At 46.4% G+C, this 26,999-nt stretch overlaps 1 pseudogene; it reads left to right on the top strand.

Moving 5' to 3' along the window:
- The first annotated feature begins 386 nt into the window (after positions 1–386).
- Positions 387–23,459, top strand: LOC141104995 (uncharacterized; annotated as a pseudogene).
- Positions 23,460–26,999: the final 3,540 nt, after the last annotated feature.

Below are 26,999 nucleotides of genomic sequence, written 5' to 3'. Positions count from 1 at the left end.
GTTTTTTATCCCTTATGTTCTCCAATGAGGAACATTGGAGTCTGAGTTTAGCCGGTGAGGAGAGTCACATAGGTGGAGTGGTTATCCCTTGAATGAACCAAAGGCTCAACTTTATTAAACATCTGGTGAGTGGCCAATCTGAATGGTGGAGGTTTTTCACTCAGTCACATATGATCACTGAAGGAACGTAGGAGCACGCCAGTCACAATTAATTACTAAAGGACTTTTTCAGCAGCACGTTTGAAGGATTTTTTATGTACTGGACAATATATGGTTATTTTTTTGTTTGTTATAAGATTATGCATATGATTTTGTATTTTATTTTATGTAAGTGATTCTCTCGGATTAATAGGAAGAGAACAAGCGGTGGTACACTATAGGGGTAGCGCATTCACACACACTGAATCAGAGCTTTGTCATAGACTTTTGTGGAGGCTTTGAAGACGCTTTGAAGCACCACAAAAGCGGCATAGGCTATAATTTTTGAAGTGAAGCTGAAGCAAAACAAAGCTAGGCAAAAACAACATGTAAACAGGACTGTAAGCTAAATATTTTTTTAAGTGACATAGGCTTTGACTGCCGTGTCCGAAGCCTTGTTTTAGGTGTAAACGAACCCTAAAGCAGTGCTAATTATATTTAAATCTATAATCAGTTTTGCTGCAAAAAAACAGCCATTCACCAACCCTAGAAACCTTTGGAGGAACCCTGGCTGAGAAAGTCTGGACTAGGCAGTAATATATTTCTATCCCCCTTGGTGGGAGTGTAGATGACCCCATCTATAAGGATATACAGTACATACACACACAGCACAAGGCTGTGTTCACACTACGAGACGTTTCTCGGGACTGCAGTTCCTCTGAGCTCCACAAGATGGTGATCTCACCTCTTCCCAGACAGGAAGTTTCTATGGAAGACAGGAAGTGATGTCAGGTCCAAACAGGAAGTTCCGAGTGAGAGGTGAATCAGGAGGAAATATTTAGGAGACATTGCTGGAAGTGGCAGCAGAGGAGGTAATAAGATCTTATTTTCTATTTACACCCAGTAACCCCCCCCGTCATGTCCATATATAATGTGGAAACCTAGATTGTTAACCCCCTTCAGGGTCAGAACATTTCTCAACTTATACAGTATATATGTATATTGTCATTATCATTTATCATCCTTACATAGTTGCCAACATTGGAAAAAAATTTTAGGGACACTTTTTTGGCTGTAGGCGGAGTCTTGTTTTAATTAGGGGGCGGGGCATGCATTTGTGGGCGTGACAAAGGGGGAAAGAAAAAATGTGGCGCGCTAAGCGTGCCGCAGCGAAAATGGGCGTGGTTTACGCAAAATAGTGGGCGTGTCTTAAATGGGCGTGGCTCAAAGGGGGTGTGGTTAGAGTCTAAGATGAATGAGGGATGGAGGGAGAGGGAGAGAGAGATGGAGGGACAGCAGGCCCAGATCCTACACAACAATGGAAATATGTGTATTCTAGAAAGTTTAACAATCAGCAGATAAAGTTACTCCAAACATCTGGTGTTAGCACTTCAATCATCCCGGCACCATGATTGTTATGGTGTCAGGATGATTGAAGTGCATTATTTCTATTATTACATTGTAATATAAAATGAAATCATTCAACTCGCCATAATGCTGAATCAGTGGGATCCCTGAGCGTGTCACCAGCCACGTCGCCTGCCACCAGCCGTCCGTCCTTGCGTCAGATGTCCCAGCAGAGTCCGTCCTTGCATCAGGTGCCCCCAGCGGAGCCCCCCTTACATCAGATGTCCCCAGCAGAGCCCCCCTCACACCAGGAGTCCCCAGCGGAGCCCCCCTTACATCAGATGTCCCCAGCGGAGCCCCCCCCTCACACCAGGAGTCCCCAGCGGAGCCCCCCTCACACCAGGAGTCCCCAGCAGAGCCCCCCCTCACATCAGGAATCCCCAGCGGAGCCCCCCCTCACATAAGGAGTCCCCAGCGGAGCCCCCCCTCACATCAGGAGTCCCCAGCGGAGCCCCCCTTACATCCGATGTCCCCGGCGGAGCCCCCCTCACACCAGGAGTCCCCAGCAGAGCCCCCCCTTACATCAGGAGTCCCCAGCGGAGCCCCCCCTCACATCAGGAGTCCCCAGCGGAGCCCTCCCTCACATCAGGAGTCCCCAGTGGAGCCCCCCCTCACATCAGGAGTCCCCAGTGGAGCCCCCCCTCACATCAGGAGTCCCCAGCGGAGCCCCCCCTCACATCAGGAGTCCCCAGCGGAGCCCCCCTCACATCAGGAGTCCCCAGCGGAGCCCTCCCTCACATCAGGAGTCCCCAGTGGAGCCCCCCTCACATCAGGAGTCCCCAGCGGAGCCCCCCTCACATCAGGAGTCCCCAGCAGAGCCCCCCCTTACATCAGGAGTCCCCAGCGGAGCCCCCCCTCACATCAGGTGTCCCCAGTGGAGCCCCCCTTACATCAGATTCCCCTAGCGGTGCGCCCCTCCCTACCTCAGGTGTCCTAGTAGGAGGATACTGTCTCCCTCCGATGGCCGCATGGCTAGAACCCCCGCCCCTTTCCATAACAGACTGGCAGCGGGGCGGGGGGTAGGTGGGGTGAGGCAGAGGGTGGGCGGCGACGCAGGAGCTCCATCTAGTCCCCCCAGCTGTCTTCCTGGTCTTCTTAAAAATGGGGGCCAGTGGAGACAATGTCTCCGCCGGCCGCGGACCTCTAGCGGCGGCAGGCAGCGGCAAAAATCCGTGAAGAACCTGATTTCTTGGGACATTTACTGGGAAACAACAAAATCGTGAATGGAGTCTAAATCCCGGGAATGTCCCGGGAAATCCGGGACAGTTGGTAACTATGTCCTTACCTGTTTAGGCAGAAACCTGTATAGATCACATGCCTGCATGATTGAGGATGGAGGAGGACTGGAGTCACATGACTGAGAAGATAATAAACCTCACCCTGGAGATCATCTACCTGCTGACCGGAGAGGTGAGGAGGATTCTGGGAGGTCACATGACATCACTCTTATCTCTATTAATAAAACACAGACCTGACCGGAGAGGTGAGGAGGATTCTGGGAGGTCACATGACATCACTCTTATCTCTATTAATAAAACACAGACCTGACCGGAGAGGTGAGGAGGATTCTGGGAGGTCACATGACATCACTCTTATCTCTATTAATAAAACACGGACCTGACCGGAGAGGTGAGGAGGATTCTGGGATTCTAACATGATGTTCCTATTGGTTTTCCAATACAGAGATTTCCTCTTGTGAAGTCAGGTGATCATATGACCATCACAGTGCCTCCATGTGACTCCCTAAAACCCGAGAGACACAACATGGAGAAGATTCTAGAAGTCACCAAGAAGATGATGGAGCTGCTGACAGGAGAGGTGAGGAGGATTCTGGGAATTCTGGGACATTATCCAGTAACAGACAAGGGATGTGTCTGGATGGTGACTGTATCATTGTGTGTGTCAGGTTCCTATAAGGTGTCAGGATGTCACTGTCTATTTCTCCATGGAGGAGTGGGAGTATTTAGAAGGACACAAGGATCTCTACAAGGACGTCATGATGGAGAATCAGCCGCCCCTCACATCACCGGGTAAGAGGAGACTTTATTGTAAAGGAGAGAGCAGTACGGAGGGTCCACCTAGATCCCCCATCATCTGATAAACACATAGAAACAATGTATTCAGTCAGTGTGTGTGTTTCCTACAGATGGATCCAGTAATGGGAACCCACCAGAGAGATGTCACCATCCTCTGTATTCCCGGGATTCCACACAGGAAGGTCACACCATCCCTCACCATCATCAGGTAGGTGAGGAACAATCACTGATAGTATCATTAGGATCTGTACATTATCTGCATTGTTACCATTGATGTCATTTTTATTATATATTCAGAGTGCAAACCTGAGAGATTCCAAAGTTGAGGTTAAAGAAGAGATAAAAGAGGAGGATGATGAGGATGGGGTGATGGAGGCGTCAGAGTTTCCTAAAGTACACAAAGATCTGTACCAGGACACCATGGTGGAGTCAACCAGCTACAGGAACCCACCAGAGAGATGTCCCCGTCCTCTGTATTCCCGGGATTCCACACAGGAAGATCACACCATCCCTCAATGTTACAAGGTTGGTGGGATGGAGCATCTAGACAGAACAGGGACTCATAGAGATGATTTGTGGATTTTTAATATGTAAGCTTATATTTTAGAGATGATATTCTCTCTGATTTTCTTGGTTTAGAGTGGAGATCCAATCGATATAGAATTTGAGGTTAAAGCAGAAGAAGAAGAGAGGTATGTGAGGGATGATCAGCAGTCTATGGAGGAGGATGGAATAACGGGGACATTTATAGAGGAGGACACTCCTACAGAGATCAGCACAGGTGGGTCATTAACACTAAATCCATTCCTCCACCTATACTGCTCACTGATTGGTCCAGAGTAGGGCAGGAATCTGTAATACCCTGGTCACTTTCCTGACCTGTGTTCTTGCACATTAGAACGTTAGATCTTCTTTCTCTCAGATAATCTTCCTTCTCTGTGCTGCAGACGCAATTTATGTATCTAGACTGGATTTATTAAAATTCTGGGGTTCAGCTTGAAGCAATTTATAAGCATTGATTAACCAAGGCATCTGAGGCATGTGTCTCTGTCTAATGTCCGGGTCTAGCAAGATCTCTGACAGAACAATTCTCCCGGGGTTACTTGCTCTGTTATTTGCTGGCTGTGCCGGGTGGAGGGATATGTCTGTATAGTCTCAGACCCAAGTCACTGAGTGCAGTCTCAGGAGATGGGAGGCAGCGGTGTGGGACCTCTGCAACTTGTCTCCAGTAAACATTTAAACTTCCACTGATTACTGAATACCAATATTATGAGTCCTGATCTATATAGTGTATACTCTATATTGTACATTACATTATCCTGACCCCTGCACTATATACTCCATGTTGTACATTACATAATTCTTATACTATATAGTCCTATCTGTTGTATCTTATACAATATGTTGTACATTACATAGTCCTGACTTCTGCTCTCTCCCCTCTACCCTCTGCTATATATACACATAATATGTATTCTCTTTTGTTACACCCATTTCCTACCAACTGGACATTTTATATCGGATGATATGATTGGAGCACAGACTTTTACATGTTGATAATAATGTGATAACATCCTCCAACTTTGGAACCTTTAAACAGAAAGTGATAATGAGGGAGGAGTCAATAACCCAATGATGATGGTCTTCAGGATCAGTCCAGTCTTCATCTTGGTTGTTCTCCCCCCATCCTCACTCTCTGACCTCTGGTGGGGCTCAGCCCCGCTGTTATTCATGACTAAATCATGGACTAAATAAGGAAGTGCAGGACTTCTTGTGTTGGGAAGATGGCAGTGAGTGATAGAGGGGGTGGTGTCATGGGGTCAGCAGCAAGGATAGCCAGATCTGCGTGGCTACACCGGGAAACTGAGACCAGACTATATATAGTAAAGTAAATTTATTAATAGTAAAACAAAAGACATCCACTCACCAGCAAACGGAAAGATATAAGAAACCATAAACTGAATGACAAAATACTCAACCACCTAACTATAACACAATATATACAAAACAAGGAACACAAGTCATAGGGAATACCAGAGTTGCAAGGGAGAACCAGGACTGGGGTCAGGAACGAGGGGATCAGATATAAGGCTGCAGGGTTACCGGATACAGGGCAAGAGATCAGGAGCAGTAAAGACGGCAAGCAGCCTCTGACTAGCAAAGCAAAACACTGACACTAAATGTTTTAGCAGAGGAGGGACTAAATACCCTCCCAGCAGCCAGCATCAGGTGAAGACTGATTACTAGAAGCTGCTGGGAGACACCTGCTGGTGGACACTGGAACTACAACCCTCCATCCAGGGTACCACAATGTGATCCAGATCCTGACAGGTGGGGATACTTGTCCTTTAATCTCCTCGCTGTCACTCCAATGAAAGACGGGTTTTGCTGTTTCCTCACTCTCTAAGAATGAATTAAGAAATGAACTGGTAGGAGATCAGAGGTCCCATTTACTAGTTACCTTGAGGGGGGAATTGTAAGATCCTCAGAGACAAAGCTGCCTGATGTGGGCGGAGTCCTGGTTTAGGGGAACCAATCTGCTCATGTCTAGTAATAATCTTTGTATTTCTATTTTAGTAGATGGACGGGAGATGAGGAAAACCTCAGAGGATTGTCTCACTTTGTCTCCAGACTGTAAAGTAGAAGATGAGGACATCACACAGTATAGTCCAGGAGAAAACCCGACTACCTCAAATGTCCATCCGGCACCACACAGTGTAGATGGACCATCGTATTCCTCGTATCCTGAGGAACCTCAGACTGTGCGGGACGGTGCCGGACCATCGTATTCCTCTTATCCTGAGGAACCTCAGACTGTGAGGGACGGTGCCGGACCATCGTATTCCTCTTATCCTGAGGAACCTCAGACTGTGCGGGACGGTGTCGGACCATCATATTCCTCTTATCCTGAGGAACCTCAGACTGTGAGGGACGGTGCCGGACCATCGTATTCCTCTTATCCTGAGGAACCTCAGACTGTGAGGGACGGTGCCGGACCATCGTATTCTTCTTATCCTGAGGAACCTCAGACTAAGAGGGACGGTGCCATCCTTCTAACAGATAAGAGCTTTTCCTGTACTGAGTGTGGGAAGTGTTTCCCGTTTAAATCCCATCTTATTGCACATAAAAGGTCTCACACAGGTGAGAAGCCATATTCCTGTCCTGTGCAGGAGTGCAGGAAATGTTTTGCACGAAAATCTGAACTTGTCGTACATCAAAGGTGTCACACGGGTGAGAAGCCATATTCCTGTGCTGAGTGCGGGAAATGTTATGTACACAAATCAGATCTCCTCACACATCAAAGGTCTCACACAGGGGAAAAACCATATTCATGTTCTGAGTGCGGGAAATGTTTTGTACAAAAAATGCATCTTGTCACACATCAAAGGTCTCACACGGGGGAGAAGCCGTATTCCTGTGCTGTTTGCGGGAAATGTTTTTCAGGCATGTCCAATCTTTACACACATCAGAGATTGCACACGGGGGAGAAGCCGTATTCCTGTTCTGATTGTGGGAAAGGTTTCGTACAAAAATCACATCTTCTCAAACATCAACTGTCTCACACGGGGGAGAAGCCATATTCCTGTGCTGAGTGCGGGAAATGTTTTTCAGTTAAGCCGCATCTTTACAGACATCAGAAAGCTCACATTGGGGAGAAGCCGTATCCCTGTCCTGAGTGCGGGAAATGTTTCTCAGCTAAGTGGCATCTGTGCAGACATCAGAAATCTCACACAGGGGAAAAGCCGCATATATGTCTGGAGTGCGGGAAATGTTTTTCAGAAAAGTCCAGTCTTAACACACATCAAAGATTACACACGGGCGAGAAGCCATATTCCTGTACTGAGTGCGGGAAATGTTTTTCACAGAAGTCCAATCTTAACACACATCTGAGATCTCACACAGGGAGTGAAGTCGTATTCCTGTCCTGAGGGAGGGAATTGTTCCTCACTGAAGTCCTGTCTTCCTGTACATCAGGGGTCCCACACAACCCTCGAGGTGTATAAGTGAGTGCGGGAAATGTCTTGTATATGAATGTTGCTGGACATGTGGGGAAGAAGCACACCCTGATATACACCTCAGATATACTCCATGGCTGATCTTCATCATGTAAGAAACAGTTGATAAGGAGATCAGAGATCACCAAAGACATGGATGAAGTGTTGTACCGTGTTGGCCATTAATAGCAGGAGAAAAATAAAAATGGAGTCATTACCTCTCATTGGCTGAGTACATTTTGTGGTGTAAACTCTTGCAAGAGGTCTGTTTTCGCAAGTCGTCTTCCATGACGAAACACGTTAACCCCACCACTTAAAAGGCGGTCCTTTAGGCCTTTTAAAATAAAAATGGTGTCATTACCTCTCATTGGCTGAGTACATTTTGTGGTGAAAGATTTCACAAACACTTACAGGTCTCTAAGAAAAATAGTTGAATAAATGTGACACGCATTCGCCCAACCGTGACAATTTTTCTCAGTATTTTTATTTTCATACAGTGACTTCCTATGATCATCAGTTCCATCCAGTGGCCATGATGTGTTATTTAAATTTTTTGGTGTGACCAAACACCTCGTGTGCAAGCTGCTCAGGCTAGGAAAGGGTGCTAGTCCTGGCTCACTGCGGTGAGCGCTGGCTGGGGGAGGGAGCCCGTCTCAGCTCCAAACCTGAATGTGGGGAAGTATGAGTATCCCTTAAGCCGCACATTGAAGCAGGCCCACTTGAGATGGTATGGGGCAATCTCAGCCTGGGCCATGACCAACGCGTTTCGTTCCATCCCCTCAGAGCTTAAATATGGGGATCTTCACAATTAGGCTCCGAGGGGTGGAGCGAAATGCGTTGAAGGCGCGGCCTGGTGGGAGCCCAGGCTGAGGATGCCACATAACCCTCATGAGTGGGCTTGCTTTGGTGCGTAGCTTAACCACGTCAATATCGGGCATTTTCACCCACTTCCTCCTCAGGCCAGTTTTCAGCTTTCAGCGCTGTTGCACTTTGAATGACAATTGCGCGGTCATGCAACACTGTACCCATATGACATTTTTATAATTTTCTTCCCACAAATAGAGCTTTCTTTTGGTGGTATTTAATCACTGCTGGTTTTTTTATTTTTTACAAAAAATAAAAAAGACCAAAAATTTGAAAAAAAACGTTTTTCTTCTAGTTTCTGTCAGTAGATTTTGTAAATAAGTAATTTTTCTCCTTCACTGATGTGTGCTGATGAGGCAGCACTGATGGGCACTAATGAGGTGGCACTGATGGGTACTAATGAGTTGGCACTGGTGGGCACTGATAGACGCCATGGATAGGCATCACTGATGGGCACCACTGATGAGCAGGCACTGATGGCCATCGACTGGCATCACTAATGGGCACTGATTGGTGTCACTGATGGGCACTGATTGGTGGCACTAATGGTCACTGCTGGGGCTTTCCTGTACTCAGGGCACTGACGGTCAGTGCCCTGAATACCCGCCCCGGTCTCCCCTGCGAGGAGATGCTGCTGATAGACTCTCCCCGTCACACACTCTGTCAGTGTGAGGCGAGGAGAGGCGATAAATGGCACTTCCGCACTTACATGTGACTGGCTGGGATTGGACAAAGCCGATCACATGGTTAAAAGAGCAGCGTTATCAACTCTTTACAGAGATGGGCACAGCCGCGAACGCCGCACGGGCGTGGGCGCGCAAGAGGGGCCATTCTGGGGCGCTGTCATATGACGTCCCCCCAGAACGAGAGCCACACCGCTCCTCCGTCATTTGATGGTTGGCGGGCGGCAAGTGGTTAAGGGGTTTTCACACTTCCACACTTTGTAATTTTTCAGGTTACTCTGGAAAAATACTACGTTATAACCACTAGATGGCGATGCCAATTATAGGCAATCACTGTGGTAATTAACCGCTTGCCGTCCAGCTCACGACAATATACTGTATGTCGGCACAATGGTACGGCTGCGCAAATGGACGTACCTGTGCGTCCCCTTTCAATCGCGGGCTAGTGGGCACGTGCGCCCGCCTCGTGAGTGTGCCCGCAGGTCTCGCAGAGTCTATGTCCGCCAGTGGGCCGCGATCGTGACATGGAGAACTTGTAAACAAGGCATTTCCCTTTTCTGCCTAGCAACATGACAGAGATCTACTGCTTCCAGTGATCTCTGTCATTCTAGTGAGCCCATCCCCCCCTACAGTTAGAACACACTGAGGGAACATCCTCCGATGTAGAACCATCTTAAATCATGACGCCACCGCCGGACCCGAAAAAAAAAAAGCTCTGCCCAGGACAAAGGCTAACCACCGACTGCAGGCTCTGCCATTTGACAGTTCTTATATAGGTAAGGGTCGGGGCCACCTCGCAACATCACCTGGCGGCGCTGCCCCCTTGTGATGTCAACGACCCAGCATGCACCGTATAAGGGTCAGGCTGCATGCTCGGATGAGGGTCTGGTAGGAATTTGGGGGGGGGGGGGCACCTGTTTTTTTTTCTTTACATTTTGGTGTGGGGTTCCCCTTGAAATCCATACCAGACCCAAAGGGCCTGGAATGGATTGGGGGGACCCCCACGCCATTTCTTTTACATTTTTGTATTGTTGGCAAAAGTATTGTATTGCCGGCAAACTTAAATGTCTTTTATTTTTTTTTCTTTATACGTGTCGGTTTTGCTGCAGCAGGTTCTATACACGGTACAGATGCGCCACTTTACAGGCAGACTAAGGGGACCCCCCAGGCACGATATTTAACCACTTAAGGACCAGCTGTCGTCGTTATACGTAGCTACTTTGATGTTAAATACCGCTATGGCAGCATCTAGCTGCCATAACCCCGGTATTTTTAAAACCTGTCTGTCCTCTTTGAGTTAAAAATAAAAAAGGGGGGAGTTTGGGACTTTAAATGAGGCACAATACATGTACCTCCATCCCTGATTCAGGTAAATAAGAAAGGAATGTGGGACTTTAAATGAGGCAATTTTGACTTGTGGAGGTAGAGTAGTTGGTAAACATAGTTTATTTAGTAACAATGGTATGAAACAAGTAAAAAAGTATTTTCTCATATATATATATATATATATATATATATATATATATATATATATATATATAAATATATATATATCATATATATACTGTACATACACATGCACACATGGCATGAGCATGATGGATAAAAATGTTGCAGCTCAGCTCGGCAGCACATGACAAGTATTTGAATATTGATAAAAAGGTATAAATACAAATATGTAACATGTCATTAAAACGGCATTTGGCAATAAGGTGAGCAATATCAATTTTGAGCATGATTAATTGTAGATGTAATACAGGATATTTCCTATTGACAGGCAATGGTACGCCATATGCAACAGAGCTGCTATAAAAACAAAGATACACATACCCCCCATCGTTCCCCATGACTAAGTCAATTTATGACGAAACGTACGTCGGGAGGCAGACGTGCTGACGTCATCGCGGTGTATTGTGTGTGTGGACGGGTGTCTGCTAGCCGGCCGGCATTTTCAACAAGCTTTTTATCTTCCACTTTGATGTAAGTGCATAATTTTTACTTTTAATAAAATCGCTGTTTTATGGATTCACACTATGACCCGAAGCATACTGCGAAAGCAACCAAAGAGTTTTTTAAGGGAAAGAAGTGGAATGTTATGCAATGGCCAAGTCAATCACCTGACCTGAATCCGGTTGAGCATGCATTTCACTTGCTGAAGACAAAGCTGAAGGGAAAATGCCCCAAGAACAAGCAGGACCTGAAGACAGTTGCAGTAGAGGCCTGGCAGAGCATCACCAGGGATGAAACCCAGCGTCTGGTGATGTCTATGCCTTCCAGACTTCAGGCTGTAATTGACTGCAAAGGATTTGCAACCAAGTATTAAAAAGTGAAAGTTTGATGGATGATTGTTAATCTGTCCCATTACTTTTGGTCCCTTAAAAAGTGGGAGGCACATATACAAACTGTTGTAATTCCTACACCGTTCACCTGATTTGGATGTAAATACCCTCAAATTAAAGCTGAAAGTCTGCAGTTAAAGCACATCTTGTTCGTTTCATTTCAAATCCATTGTGGTGGTGTATAGAGCCAAAAAGATTAGAATTGTGTTGATGTCCCAATATTTATGGACCTGACTGTATATGGGCCAGTAACTAGATCATGAGCCACACTTGACTGAGCACCCCATGGAAACTCGACGCGTTTCATGGCTATATGCCATACATCAGGGATTGGGTACAGAAATAAACTGTAAATACAAATGGATATGTAGTATTAGTTAATATATTCTACCCGTAAGGGGAGAAAGAAGCTCATGGGGAGAAAGGGATCTATACTCACAGGTCGGCTAAAGCACTGTGCTTGGCTAACATCAAGAGAGATGGGACCCCAAAATGGTTGTCTGTTCCGGAGCTGAGGCAAGGGACCCCACCCCAGCCAAGAAAACATCCACATAGCATACTCAATTGCCACAACGCATTCCACATTTTTTTTTCTAAAATAATTGCGCAAATACGGTGTGACATAAAGTATTGCAACGACCGCCATTTTATTCTCTAGGGTGTCTGAAAAAAAAAAAAAAAAATATATATATATATATATAGATATAGATATATATATATTATCTATATAGATATAGATAATATATATATATCTATATCTATATATAGATATATATGGGTTCTATGTAATTTTCTAGCAAAAAAAAAAATGATTTTAACTTGTAAACACCTGTCTGAAAAATAGGCTGGTCCTTAAAGCGGCGTTCCCACTGTTAAATTTTTTTTTTTTTTTTAGGAGGAATATCTTTTGTTTGAAATGCTTATTTACAGCACTCACGTTTCTGTGCTGAATCAGGCCTCGATTGCCGATTTCGTAGAGGAATACATCTTATATTCCTCTTTCCAGGCTGTTTCCATAGTTCTTGTGGGCATGTGAAGCCCACAAGCACTATCTTCCGGGCTCTGATGCAGCTGAGCGACCAGCATGCACCGCCCGTTCTCGCACATGCGCCAAATGTACGGTGCAGCGCCTTACACTTCTGGCGTTGCCATCACAACGGGTGGCGGCGGCGGAAGTGCCCGCCCCCATTGTGATGGCAACGAAGCCCTCTGCGCTGCCCAGTGACTCCTGGGAAATGATGACAGACATCTCCCAGGAGCACTAGCGAGCACGGGCGCCGAGGGAAATGACGTCAGGCGCCTTGGAGAGGAAGAGGCAGATTACGAGGGACCCCCTAGCAACGGACCTGAAAAGGTGAGTAAAAAAAAAATTTTTTTTCAAAGGTTGTTCTTTTTATTGAATGCAGCTGAATAATATAAAATTTGTTTTATGACTGGAACTCCGCTTTAACCACTTAACAACCGGCCCATAGCCAAATGACGGCTACAGAGCGGTTGCTTAACTCTGGGAGGGCGTCCAGGGACGTCCTCCCAGAATTCTGCTCTCGCGCGCCCCCTAGGGCGCGCACTCGAGAGCATCCGGGACCGCCGGGTCCAGAGGACCCGGCGCATCACGGATCTGGGTAAATGGCCGCTAATCGCGGCCGTTTACCATGTGATCGCGCCGTCAAATGATGGCGCGATCACATGTAAACAAACCGGCGTCATCTGATGACGCCGGTTCCTCTCCTCCCCCTCTCCTCCCCTCCTGTGTACCGATCGGTACACTGTGAGCGGAGAGGGGGATGGATGGATGGTAGCAGCGTTGTGGGCTGCATCTGTAGTGCCCACAGCGCTGCACAGAGACATCCAGCCATCCATCCATCCATGCTCAGCCATCCCTACTACTCTGCATGCCCTGCAATGCTGTGCAATACTCTGCAATTTCCTCTGCAATGCCCCACAATACTCTGCTATGCCCACAATACCCCTGCAATACTCTGCCATACCCTGGAATACCCCGCAATACTCTGCCATACCCTGCAATACCCTGAAATACCCCGCAATACTCTGCAATACCCAGCCATACTCTGCAATACTCGGTGATACCCAGCCATACTCTGCCATACCCAATCATACTCACGATACTCTGCAATACCCAGCCATGCTCAGCCATACTCGGCCATGCTCAGCCATACTCGGCCATGCTCAGCCATACTCGGCCATGCTCAGCCATGCTCAGCCATACTCAGCCATGCTCAGCCATACCCAGCCTCTGTATGTGGCCAGGCTGTGGAAGTCTCACACATGTGGTATCGCCGTACTCAGGAGGAGTAGGAGAATCTATTTTGGGGTGTCATTTTTGGTATGTACATGCTATGTGTTAGAAATATTGTATAAATGGACAACTTTGTGTTAAAAACAAAAAAGCGTTTTAACCACTTCCCGCCTTCCGTCATACGACGTCCTTGACTTTGTGTGGGGATATCTGAATGATGGGTGCAGCTACAGGCATCATTCAGATATCAGCTTTTTCAGCTGGCGATTCCCTACACCATAAGAACAATCATAGCGGCTGTTATACTGCTTGATCGTTCTTACGGGAGGCGAGAGGGGACGTCCCCCCCTCCCGCCGCCCTCCGGTGCTTCTACCGACTCCGCTACGATCGAAGCCAGGATCTATTTTTTTTTTTATTTCAGGCTTCCCAGCCTAGAGGTGAGATGTGAGGTCTTATTGACCCCATATGTCACTGTAAAGAGGACCTGTCATGCCATATTCCTATTACAAGGGATGTGTACATTCCTTGTAATAGGAATAAAAGTGATCAAAAAATTTTTTTTGGGGAAAAAAGTGTCAAACTAAAATAAATAAAGTAAAATGAACAATAAAAAAAAATAAAACATTTTTAAAGCGCCCCTGTCCGTGTGCTCGCATGCAGAAGCGAACGCATACTTAAGTGCCGCCCACATATGAAAACGGTGTTCAAACCACACATGTGAGGTATCGCTGCGATCGGTAGAGCGAGAGCAATAATTTTGGCCCTAGACCTCCTCGGTAACTCAAAATTTGTAACCAGTAAAAAATGTTAAAGCGTCGCCTATGGGGATTTTTAAGTGGCGAAGTTTGGCGCCATTCCACAAGCGTGTGCAATTTTGAAAGGTGACATGTTAGGTATCTATTTACTCTGTGTAACTTCATCTTTCATATTATGCAAAAACATTGGGCTAACCTTATTGTTTTGTTTTTTTTTAAAGCACAAAAGTTTTTTTTTCCAAAAAAAACGCGTTCGAAAAATTGCTGCGCAAATATCGTGCGAGATAAAAAGTTGCAATGACCGCTATTGTATTCTCTAGGGTCTTTGCTAAAAAAACATATATAATGTTTTGGGGTTCTATGTAATTTTCTAGCAAATAAATGATGATTTTTACATGTAGGAGAGAAATGTCAGAATTGGCCTGGGCACTCCAGAACGCCTGAAGGTGCTCCCTGCATGTTGGGCCTCAAAATGTGGCCACGCTGTGTAAAAGTCTCACACATGTGGTATCACCATACTCGGGAGTAATAGCAGAATGTGTTTTGGGGTGTAATTTGTGGTATGCATATGCTGTGTGTGAGAAATAACCTGCTAATATGACAATTTTGTGAAAAAAAAAAAAGAAAAAAAAAAACTTGATTTTGCAAAGAATTGTGGGAAAAAATGACAACTTCAAAAAGCTCACCATGCATCTTTCTAAATACCTTGGAATGTCTTCTTTCCAAAAAGGGGTCATTTGGGGGGTATTTGTACTTTTCTGGCATGTTAGGGTCTCAAGAAATTAGATAGGCCGCCAGTACTTCAGGTGCGATCAATTTTCAGATATTGGCACCATAGCTTGTGGACGCTATAACTTTCACAAAGACCAAATAATATACACTAATTTGGGTTATTTTTACCAAAGATATGTAGCGGTATAAATTTTGGCCAAAATATATGAAGAAAAATTACTAATTTTCAAAATTTTATAACAGAAACGAAGAAAAATTAATTTTTTTACAGATTTTTCGGTCTTTTTTATTTTATAGCGCAAAAAATAAAGAACCCAACGGTGATTAAATACCACCAAAAGAAAGCCCTATTTGTGTGAAAAAAAGGACAAAAAATTCATATAGATACAGTGTTGCATGACTGAGTAATTGTCATTCAAAATGTGAGAGCACCAAAAGCTGAAAATTGGTCTGGTTATTAAGGGGGTTTAAGTGCCCAGTGGTCAAGTAGTTAAAGGAATTTTTCACTTTAAGCATCAATAAAACCACTGCTTCTGTAAAAACGATCTTTTAAAAAAAAATCAGCAAACCAAATCAGGTTTTTTTTTTCAACACATCACTAATCGCCATCAGTAGGAAGACTGCCCCCCTTACAGATCATTTAAGCCGGCTGTCACCTGGTTCATTGCTCAAGGAACCCCTAGAAATCTTTGGAGGAACCCTGGCTGAGAAAGGCTGGACTAGGCAGTAATATATTTCTATCCCCCTTGGTGGGAGTGGAGATGACCCTATCTATAAGGATATACAGTACATACACACACAGCACAAGGACGTGTTCACACTACGAGATGTTTCTTGGGGCTGCAGTTCCCCTGAGCTCCAGAAGGTGGTGATCTCACTTCTACCCAGACAGGAAGTCTCTATGGTAGACAGACAGGAAGTGATGTCATGTGTAAACAGGATGTTCCAGGTGAGAGGTGAGTCGGGAGGAAGTAAAGAAGAGACATTGCTGGAAGTGGCAGCAGAGGAGGTAATAAGATCTTATTTTCTATTTACACCCAGTAACCCCCCGTCATGTCCGTCCTCTTCCTCCATAGTCACTGTGACGTCTTTTATCTCCAGCAGATGATGATACACACATATATAGTGTGGAAACCTACATGAACCTCTTTCAGGGTCAGAACATTCCCCCACTTACGGGGTCGGAACATTCTCTTCATTTCGGAGATAAATTCTAGTAATATGTTTCTCTAAACCAGGGATCCTCAACCTCAGTCCTCAAGTACCGCCAGCGGGCCATGTTTTTGGGACTTCCCTTAGATAAAATAGCTCTTATCAGTACCGTGTCATTGATATGGATTTAAAGCAGCTGAGAAAAGTAACGGAGAACCTGAAAACATGGCCCGTTGGGGGTACTCGAGGACTGCGGTTGAGAACCACTGCTCTAAACAAAGAACACTGATAATAAATAGACAAGACAAGGACCATCCTGACCATACATGACCTACAAAGGGCAATTATTACACTACACAGGCAGCCAATGGGCAATCATTACAATATTCAGCCAACACAATGATGGAGTGCCGGGGTCAGGAGTATGGAGCATATAGGCCCTTACATCGCTGGTCAGGAGGAAGAAAACATTCCCCAGCCTGTCATGAAGGAACTTTTCCATCATTGGTTTCAGAGGGAGGTTCTGAGGGAAGTAGAGAAACTGAGGGGCCTCTGAAGGGTTAGTGGTGTTTTAGAACTTTGAGACCCTTATTCGGGTACTCGGATGGGAGAGCTCTCAGGGAATAGGGAGCTGTACAGTTCAGGGGGACTCTTGAGGGAGGAAGGAGGTCTCTGGGTCTGTGATGGTCCTCCTTCCCCCATCTGCACTTATTTTTTAGACCTTCACCATTTCACTACCCAAGTGATATGTCCTAGGTAGGGTTGCCACCTTTTCTTCAAGCCAAACCCGAACGCTTTAGCCACACACAGCTTTTTTTTTAGCAGTATAATAAGCTAAAGGATTGTAAAAGACCTGGGACACCTTTTGGTGCCCTAAGGAGAGCAGTAATTCGTAACGGTGGATGTGGCCATATTGCGTTAGCGGTGGAGGAGGTTAAAAGGGCGATGGTTTAATCAAACAAAAGCGTTGTTCTACCCATGTCTAATGTACAATATAATGCGGGACTTTGTTCAGCTGGCCAAAGACAGTTCGTTTTCTTTTGTTCAGTCGGCGGGTTGAATAAAAAAAAACCCAAACAGATTCCTCTATGTCCACAAATTAGGTGGATGGAGGAGTTCCTTCCAACCTTGAGGGCCAATGCACACCATAACGGGCGCGTGTTTTACGTATTCACATGTGGCGCACTGGAACACACAAAAAGTAAGGCAGGCGTGATGTTTAACATCTTCCCGTCCGACCTATAGTAGAATGACAGCCGGGAGGGGGCTCCATTGTCCTGACTGGATGTCATATGATGGCCTTCAGAAAAAGCCGTTGTGTCTGCCCAGTGGTGCGGTGTGTTACTCAGACACACAGTGCCCATCATTGATGCCAGTCAGCGCTGCCTATCATTGCTATCTGTCAGTGCTGCTTATCAGTGCCCATAAAGGCTACACATCAGTGCTGCATATCATTGCCACTTATCAGTGCCCATTATTGCTGCATATCAATACCACTTATCAGTGCCCATAAAGGCTGTCCATCAGTGCCACTTATCAGTGCCCATAAAGGCTGCACATTGGTGCCGCCTATCGGAGCCCACCAGTGCCTATAAAGGACGCCCATTATTGCTGCATATCAGTACCACTTATCAGTGCCCACAAATGCTGCCCATCAGTGCTGCTTATCAGTGCCCGTAAAGACTGCCCATCAGTGCCGCTTATCATAAAGGCTGCCTATCAGTGCCCACCAGTGCCCATAAAGGCTACCCATCAGTGCTGCTTATCAGTGCCCATAAAGGCTGCCCATCAGTGCTGCTTATCAGTGCCTATAAAGGCTGCCCATCAGTGCCCATAAAGGCTGCCCATCGGTGCCGCCTATCAGTGCTCACCAGTGCCTATAAAGGCCGCCCATCAGTGCTGCATATCAGTACCACTTATCAGTGCCCATAAAGGCTGCCCATCGGTGCCCATAAATGCTGCCCATCAGTGCCTATAAAGGCTGTCCATCGGTGCTGCGTATCAGTGCCCATAAAGGCTGCACATCAGTGCCTCCTATCAGTGCCCATAAATGCTGCCCATCAGTGCCCATAAAGGCTGCCCATCGGTGCTGCCTATCAGTGCCCATAAAGGCTGTCCAGTGCCTATAAATGCTGCCCATCAGTGCCCATAAAGGCTGTCCATCAGTGCCTATAAATGCTGCCCATCAGTGCCCATAAAAGCTGCCCATCAGTTCCGCTTATCAGTGCCCATAAAGGCTGCCCATCAGTGCCTCCTATCAGTGCCTATAAAGGCTGTCCATCAGTGCTTCCTATCAGTGCCCATAAAGGCTGCCCATCGGTGCTCACCAGTGCCTATAAAGGCCGCCCATCAGTGCTGCATATCAGTACCACCTCATCTGTGCCCATAAAGGCTGCCCATCAGTGCCTCCTATCAGTGCCTATAAAGGCTGTCCATCAGTGCTTCCTATCAGTGCCCATAAAGGCTGCCCATCGGTGCTCACCAGTGCCTATAAAGGCCGCCCATCAGTGCTGCATATCAGTACCACCTCATCTGTGCCCATAAAGGCTGCCCATCAGTTCCGCTTATCAGTGCCCATAAAGGCTGCCCATCAGTGCCTCCTATCAGTGCCTAAAAAGGCTGTCCATCGGTGCCGCCTATCAGTGCCCATAAAGGCTACCCATTAATTCCGCTTATCAGTGCCCATAAATGCTGCCCATAAGTTCCGCTTATCAGTGCCCATAAATTCTGCCCATTGGTGGCGCCTATCAGTGCTCACCAGTGCCTATAAAGGGTGCCCATCAGTGCCGCCTATCAGTACCACCTCATCTCTGCCCATCAGTGAAGGAGAAAAATGACTTATTTTAAAATTTTGTAACAGAAACTTAAAAAAAACTTTTTTCTTTTTTTTTCAAACCCCCCCCCCCCAGAGGTGATTAAATAAATACCACCAAAAGAAAGCTCTATTTGTGTGATGAAAATGATAACAATGTCCTATGTGTACAGTGTCACATGACCGAGTAATTGTCATTCAAAGTGTGACGGCGCTGAGAGCTGAGCATTGTCCTGGGCAGAGCTCCGCACATTTCTGTGTGGGGGAGGGGAGGGGGGGGGCACCATTCATTCAGTATTATTATCACCGGTGTATGTCTGCAGAGCTCCGCACATTTCTGTGTGGGGGAGGGGAGGGGGGGGCACCATTCATTCAGTATTATTATCACCAGTGTATGTCTGCAGAGCTCCGCACATTTCTGTGTGGGGGAGGGGAGGGGGGGGGCACCATTCATTCAGTATTATTATCACCGGTGTATGTCTGCAGAGCTCCGCACATTTCTGTGTGGATGGGAAATGTCTGCAGAAATCTCCATTTCCCTCCCTGTAAATGGTGGGGGGCGACGCTTAGAAATATAAAGAAAGAAAGAATTTTGGCTTCTGCTGTTTAAAAAAAACACATCAACTCAATTGCATTTAACCCCTTCAATACCGGGGGGGGGGGGGGCACTGCCCCCCCGCCCCCCGTCCTGCCCAGGACAACTCTCAGCGCTCTCACACTTTGAATGACAATTACGCGGTCGTGTAACGCTGCACACATAGGACCGTTTTATCATTTTTTGAGACAGATCGAGCTTTCTTTTGGTGGTATTTAATCACCTCGGGGGTGGGGGGTTATTTTAGTTTTAGGCTAAACAAATGTAAAAAGGAAGAAAATTTTGGGAAAAAAAAGTTTATGCTGTTATAAAATTTTGTAAATAAGTAATTTTTCTCCTTGACTCGTGTGCTCTGATGGGCGGCCACGATGGGCACTGATAGGCGGCACTGATGGGTGGTACAGAAGGGCACTGATAGATGGAACTGATAGGCAGCACTAAAGAGTAGGTACTGAAAGGCATCACTGATGGGTACTGATGGGCATCCTAGTTAAGCTGTGATTGGACACAGCTGACCACATGGTAAAGAGTCTATGTCATAGGCTCTTTACCGTGATCGGAGATGCGGTGTGTCGGAGCGCCGTGCTGCACACGCGGCTTGTTTTGAAGGACGTCATATGCCATCCAGTCAGAACGGGAGAGCCGGAAGGCCCACTCCGCTCCGCCGGGGAATCTTCTCAGGGGGAGGGGCCAGAGGATCTTCCATTCCAGACTAAGTACACTATATTACCAAAAGTATTGGGACGCCTGCCTTTACACACACATGAACTTTAATGGCATCCCAGTCTTAGTCCGTAGGGTTCAATATTGAGTTGGCTCCGCCCTTTACAGCTATAACAGCTTCAACTCTTTTGGGAAGGCCGTTCATACGGTTTAGGAGTCTGTCTCAATACTTTTGGTAATATAGTGTATGTTCCCATAGGGTAGTAGTTCCTAAATGTACAGCAACCCTCCTATTACCCACTCACATCCACATCCTATTATTGTGTGACCAACGCCATCCAAATAATTCTTACTTTCATTTCTCAAAGTTATCCTTCTACAAGGAGACCTGTATAGATCAAATGATGGGACCAATGAGGATGGAGGAGGACCGGAGTCACATGACTGAGAAGATACTAAACCTCACCCTGGAGATCATCTACCTGCTGACCGGAGAGGTGAGGAGGATTCTGGGAGGTCACATGACATCACTCTTATCTCTATTAATAAAACACAGACCTGACCGGAGAGGTGAGGAGGATTCTGGGAGGTCACATGACATCACTCTTATCTCTATTAATAAAACACAGACCTGACCGGAGAGGTGAGGAGGATTCTGGGAGGTCACATGACATCACTCTTATCTCTATTAATAAAACACAGACCTGACCGGAGAGGTGAGGAGGATTCTGGGATTCTAACATGATATTCCTATTGGTTCCTCAATACAGAGATTTCCTCTTGTGAAGTCAGGTGATCATATGACCATCACAGTGCCTCCATGTGACTCCCTAAAACCTGAGAGACACAACATGGAGAAGATTCTAGAAGTCACCAAGAAGATGATGGAGCTGCTGACAGGAGAGGTGAGGAGGATTCTGGGAATTCTGGGACATTATCCAGTAACAGACAAGGGATGTGTCTGGATGGTGACTGTATCATTGTGTGTGTCAGGTTCCTATAAGGTGTCAGGATGTCACTGTCTATTTCTCCATGGAGGAGTGGGAGTATTTAGAAGGACACAAGGATCTCTACAAGGACGTCATGATGGACAATCAGCCGCCCCTCACATCACCGGGTAAGAGGAGACTTTATTGTAAAGGAGAGAGCAGTACGGAGGGTCCACCTAGATCCCCCATCATCTGATAAACACAGAAACAATGTATTCAGTCAGTGTGTGTGTTTCCTACAGATGGATCCAGTAATGGGAACCCACCAGAGAGATGTCCCCGTCCTCTGTATTCCCGGGATTCCATACGGGAAGATCACACAATCCCTCTCTGTTACAAGGTTGGTAGGTTGGAGCATCTAGAACATGGACTCATGGAGACAATCTATGGATTTTATTTACAGTATGTTATAGCAGAAGATCTTTTTTATAATTTTTTGGTTTAGAGTGAAGATCTGATAGATATAAAAATTGAGGTTAAATCAGAAGATGAAGAAGAGACGTATGTGAGGGATGATCACCAATATACGGAGAAGGCTGGAATGACGAGGACATTTATAGAGGAGGACAATCCTACAGAGATCAGCTCAGGTGGGTCTTTAACACTAAATACATTCCTCCACCCATACTGCTCACTGATTGGTCCAGAGTAGGGCGGGGACTGGGTGATATCACTTTCCTGGTTTAGGGGAACCAATCTGCTCATGTCTAGTAATAATCTTTGTATTTCTATTTTAGTAGATGGACGGGAGATGAGGAAAACCTCAGAGGATTGTCTCACTTTGTCTCCAGACTGTAAAGTAGAAGATGAGGACATCACACAGTATAGTCCAGGAGAAAACCCGACTACCTCAAATGTCCATCCGGCACCACACAGTGTAGATGGACCATCGTATTCCTCTTATCCTGAGGAACCTCAGACTGTGAGGGACGGTGCCGGACCATCGTATTCCTCTTATCCTGAGGAACCTCAGACTGTGCGGGACGGTGCCGGACCATCGTATTCCTCTTATCCTGAGGAACCTCAGACTGTGCGGGACAGTGCCGGACCATCGTATTTCTCTTATCCTGAGGAACCTCAGACTGTGGGGGACAGTGCCGGACCATCGTATTTCTCTTACGGTGCCGTCCTTCCAACAGATAAGAGGTTTTCTTGTTCCGAGTGCGGGAAATGTTTTGTACACAAATCACACCTTGTCATACATCAGAGGTCTCACACGGGGGAGAAGCTGTATTCCTGTCCTGAGTGTGGAAAAGGTTTTTCACGAAAGTCTAACCTTAACGCACATCAGAAATTGCACACGGGGGAGAAGCAATATTCCTGCCCTGAGTGCGGGAAATGTTTTGTACACAAATCCCATCTTGTCATACATCAGCGATCTCACATGGGGAAGATGCCGTATTCCTGTCCTGAGTGCGGGAAATGTTTTTTAAGCAATTCACATCTTTCCAGACATCAGATATTGCACACGGGGGAGAAGCCGTATTCTTGTGCCGAGTGCGGGAAGTGTTTTTCAAGGAAGTCCAATCTTTACACTCATGAGAGATTGCACACGGGTGAGAAGCCATATTCCTGTTCCGAGTGCGGGAAATGTTTTTCAAGGAAGTTTAATCTTTACATCCATCAGAGATCTCACATGGGAAAAAAGACACATTCCTGTCCTGAGTGCGGGAAAAGTTTTTTAGACAAGTCCAGTCTTTCCAGACATCAGAGATCTCACACGGGGGGAGAAGCCGTATTCCTGTCCTGAGTGAGGGAAATGTTACTCACTGAAGTCTTGTCTTCCTGTACATCAGGGGGTCCCACACAACCCTCGAGGTGTATTAGTGAGTGCGGGAAATGTCTTGTATATGAATGTTGCTGGACATGTGGGGAAGAAGCACACCCTGATATACACCTCAGATATACTCCATGGCTGATCTTCATCATGTAAGAAACAGTTGATAAGGAGATCAGAGATCACCAAAGACATGGATGAAGTGTTGTACCGTGTTGGCCATTGATAGCAGGAGAAAAATAAAAATGGAGTCATTACCTCTCATTGGCTGAGTACATTTTGTGGTTTCAGTAATACTTGTATTTAAAAAAAAAAATAGCTGAATAAATGTGATGAGCATTCACAAATTTTAGCAATATTTTTTCTCATACAGTGATTTCCTATGATCAGCAGCTCCATCTAGTGGCTATAGTGCAGTATTGCGCTATTTTTCCTGATTAAGGTATTTATGGAAAAATTGCCAGATTATAGCCACTAGATGGAGCTGAGGAGCACAGAAAATCACTGTGTTAACTAAAATATTGGCAGGATTTGTCACGGCTGGCCAAATGCTTGTTAACAATGCTTACAACATGAGGGCAGACAGTACAATTACAATACAATTCAATACAGAAGGAATCGGAGGGCGCGGTTTGTTGGAGCTTACAATCTGGGAGGCACGGTCAAGTCATACAAAAGGTAATAACTGTGGGGGATGAGCTGATGGAAAAAGTGGAAATAGAATTGTTAGGTGGGGACAGGATAGGCTTCTCTGAATAGAAGGGTTTTTAGAAATCATCTAAAAGTAGATGGAGTAGGAGATAGTCGGACAGATTGGGGTACATTATTTCCAGGATGGGAGAGGCTTTGGAAAAGTCCTGGAGGCGAGCACTAGAGAAGGCAACGAGGGAGCTAGAGAGCAGGAGGTCTTGGGTGGAACGAAGAGACTGATTTTGGTTGGTATTTCGAGACTAGGCTAGTAATGTAGCTGGGGCAGAGTTGTGGATGTTTTTGTAAGTTGAATTTGTTGGGTGAGCGGAAGCCAGTGGTGGAGGACACTAAATGGAAGCCAGTAGAGGGATTGGAAGAGAGGGGTGGAGGACACTGAATGGAAGCCAGTGGAGGGGTTGGCAGAGAGGGGTGGAGGACACTGAATGGAAGCCAGTGGAGGGGTTGGCAGAGAGGGGTGGAGGACACTGAATGGAAGCCAGTGAAGAGATTGGCAGAGAGGTGTAGAACACTGAATGGAAGCCAGTGAAGGGATTGGCAGAGAGAGGTGGAGGACACTGAATGGAAGCCAGTGGGGGATTGGCAGAGAGGGGTGGAGGACACTGAATGGAAGCCAGTGGAGGGGTTGGCAGAGAGGGGTGGAGGAAACTGAATGGAAGCCAGTGGAGGGATTGGCAGAGAAGGGTGGAGGACACTGAATGGAGGACAGTGGAGGGATTGGCAGAGAAGGGTGGAGGACACTGAATGGAGGCCAGTGGTGGGATTGGCAGAGAGGGGTGGAGGACACTGAATGGAACCCAGTGGAGGGATTGGCAGAGAGGGGTGGAGGACACTGAATGGAAGCCAGAGGAGGGATTGGCAGAGAAGGGTGGAGGACACTGAATGGAGGCCAGTGGAGGGATTGGCAGAGAGGGGTGGAGGACACTGAATGGAAGCCAGTGGAGGGATTGGCAGAGAGAGGTGGAGGACACTGAATGGAAGCCAGTGGTGGGATTGGCAGAGAGGGGTGGAGGACACTGAATGGAAGCCAGTGGTGGGATTGGCAGAGAGGGGTGGAGGACACTGAATGGAGACTAGTGGAGGGATTGGTAGAGAGGGGTGGAGGACACTGAATGGAAGCCAGTGGAGGGATTGGCAGAGAGGGGTTGAGGACACTGAATGGAAGCCAGTGGAGGGGTTGGCGGAGAGGGGTGGAGGACACTGAATGGAAGCCAACGGAGAGATTGTTAGAGAGGGATGGAGGACACTGAATGGAAGTCAGTGGAGAGATTGGCAGAGAGAGGTGGAGGACACTGAATGGAGACCAGTAGAGGGATTTGCAGAGAGATGGATTTGGGTGTTGTCAGCATAGAAATAGTATTGGAAGCCATGGGAGGCTATTTGCTGACCCCGGGAGGAGGTGTAGATGAAGAATAGGAGAGGTCCAAGAACAGTACCTTGGGGGACCCTGACAGAGAAAGGAAGAGGAGAGAAGGAAGTAGAATTGTAAGTAACGCTAAAGGTGCAGTTGGATAAGAAGGATGAGAACCAGCGAAGAGTACAGTCACAGAGACCAAAAGAGTGGAGATTTTTGAGGATGAGTGGGTGGTCCACTGTGTCAAAGGCAGCAGAGAGGTCCAGAAGCAGGAGTAGAGAATAGGGTCCATTGGTTTTAGCTGTTAGTAGACCATTTGGGAGTTTTAGCAGAGCAGATTCTGTGGGGTGTTGAGAGAGAAATCCAGACTGATGGGGATGAAGAAGTTTATTCTCAGCAAGATGGTCACTCAGTCGGCTGTAGACTAGACATTCAAGGAGTTTGGAGGAAAAGAGAAGCAAGGAGATGGGGCATAATTGGTTAGGATTGGTGGGGTCCAGTGAGGGCTTTTTAAGTATGACGGTGACTAATGCGTGTTTTAGAGAGTTGGGGAAGATTCCAGAAGAGAGGGAGAGATTGAAGATATGAGTTAGAGAGTGTAGGATAGAACAAGAGAGTGACCACAGTATTTGAGTGGGTCCAGGGGGCATGTGGTTAGGTGGATATTAGAAAAAAGCTTTTAGCAACCTCTTCTAGAGTAGTGGGATTGAGTGAGGGAATTGATGATTGCACCTGTGGACATGGGGTGTTAAGTGGGGAGGGTATTTGTACAGCGAAGATCTCATCACAAATTTTATCAATCTTGTGTTTCAAGTGATTGGCGATCTCCGGGGCAGTGAGTGAGTTAGTTGGTGGAGGTCAAAGTAGAGAGTTGAAGGTAGAGAAGAGTTGATGGGGACTGGATGAGAAGGTATTAATGAAATTGATAAAATAGATATTCTTGGCACTGAGGAGGCATGACTTGTATTCTTGGAGGGCAGATTTATATTGGTTGAAGTCTTTCTAAGACTTATGCCGCGTACACACGGTCGGACTTTACGGCAGACTTTGCCCGGCGGACTTTTAGACGTACTTTACGACGGACTTTCTGAATGAACGGACTTGCCTACACACAATCCACCAAAGTCAGTCGAATTCGTACGTGATGACGTACGACCGGACTAAAATAAGGAAGTTCATAGCCAGTAGCCAATAGCTGCTCTAGCGTGGCTTTTTGTCCGTTGAACTAGCATACAGACGAGCGGACTTTTCGACCGGACTCGAGTTCAACGGATAGACTTAAAACATGTTTCAAATCTAAGTCCGTCCAACTTTTGAGCAAACAAAGTCCGCTGGAGCCCACACACGATCGAATTGTCCGACGAAATCCCGTCCGCCGGGCAAAGTCTGCCGTAAAGTCCGCTCGTGTGTACGCGGCATTTTGCCGCATACACACGATCGGACTTTCCGACAACAAATGTTGGATGTGAGCTAGTCGTCAGAAAGTCCGACCGTGTGTATGCTCCGTAGAACATTTGCTGTAGGACTTTCCGCCAACAAATGTTTGAGAGCAGGTTCTCAAATTTTCCGACAACAAAACTTGTTGTCGGAAAGTCTGATTGTGTGTACGGGGCATAAGTCTTACGCCACAGGTGCTCAAGAGCATGAAACAGGGGGAAACAAGGGTGGGACTTTATATGAGGCAATGAATAGATAGGTTCTTATGCCCTCCACCCCTAATATATTGAGAAAAGGGGGGAATT

This window comes from Aquarana catesbeiana, linkage group LG08 (assembly GCF_042186555.1).
Source record: "Aquarana catesbeiana isolate 2022-GZ linkage group LG08, ASM4218655v1, whole genome shotgun sequence".
In the NCBI taxonomy this organism is placed as follows: Eukaryota; Metazoa; Chordata; class Amphibia; order Anura; family Ranidae; genus Aquarana; species Aquarana catesbeiana.
Note: the sequence above shows the minus strand (reverse complement) of the source record. Positions and strands in the feature narration are given on the sequence as shown.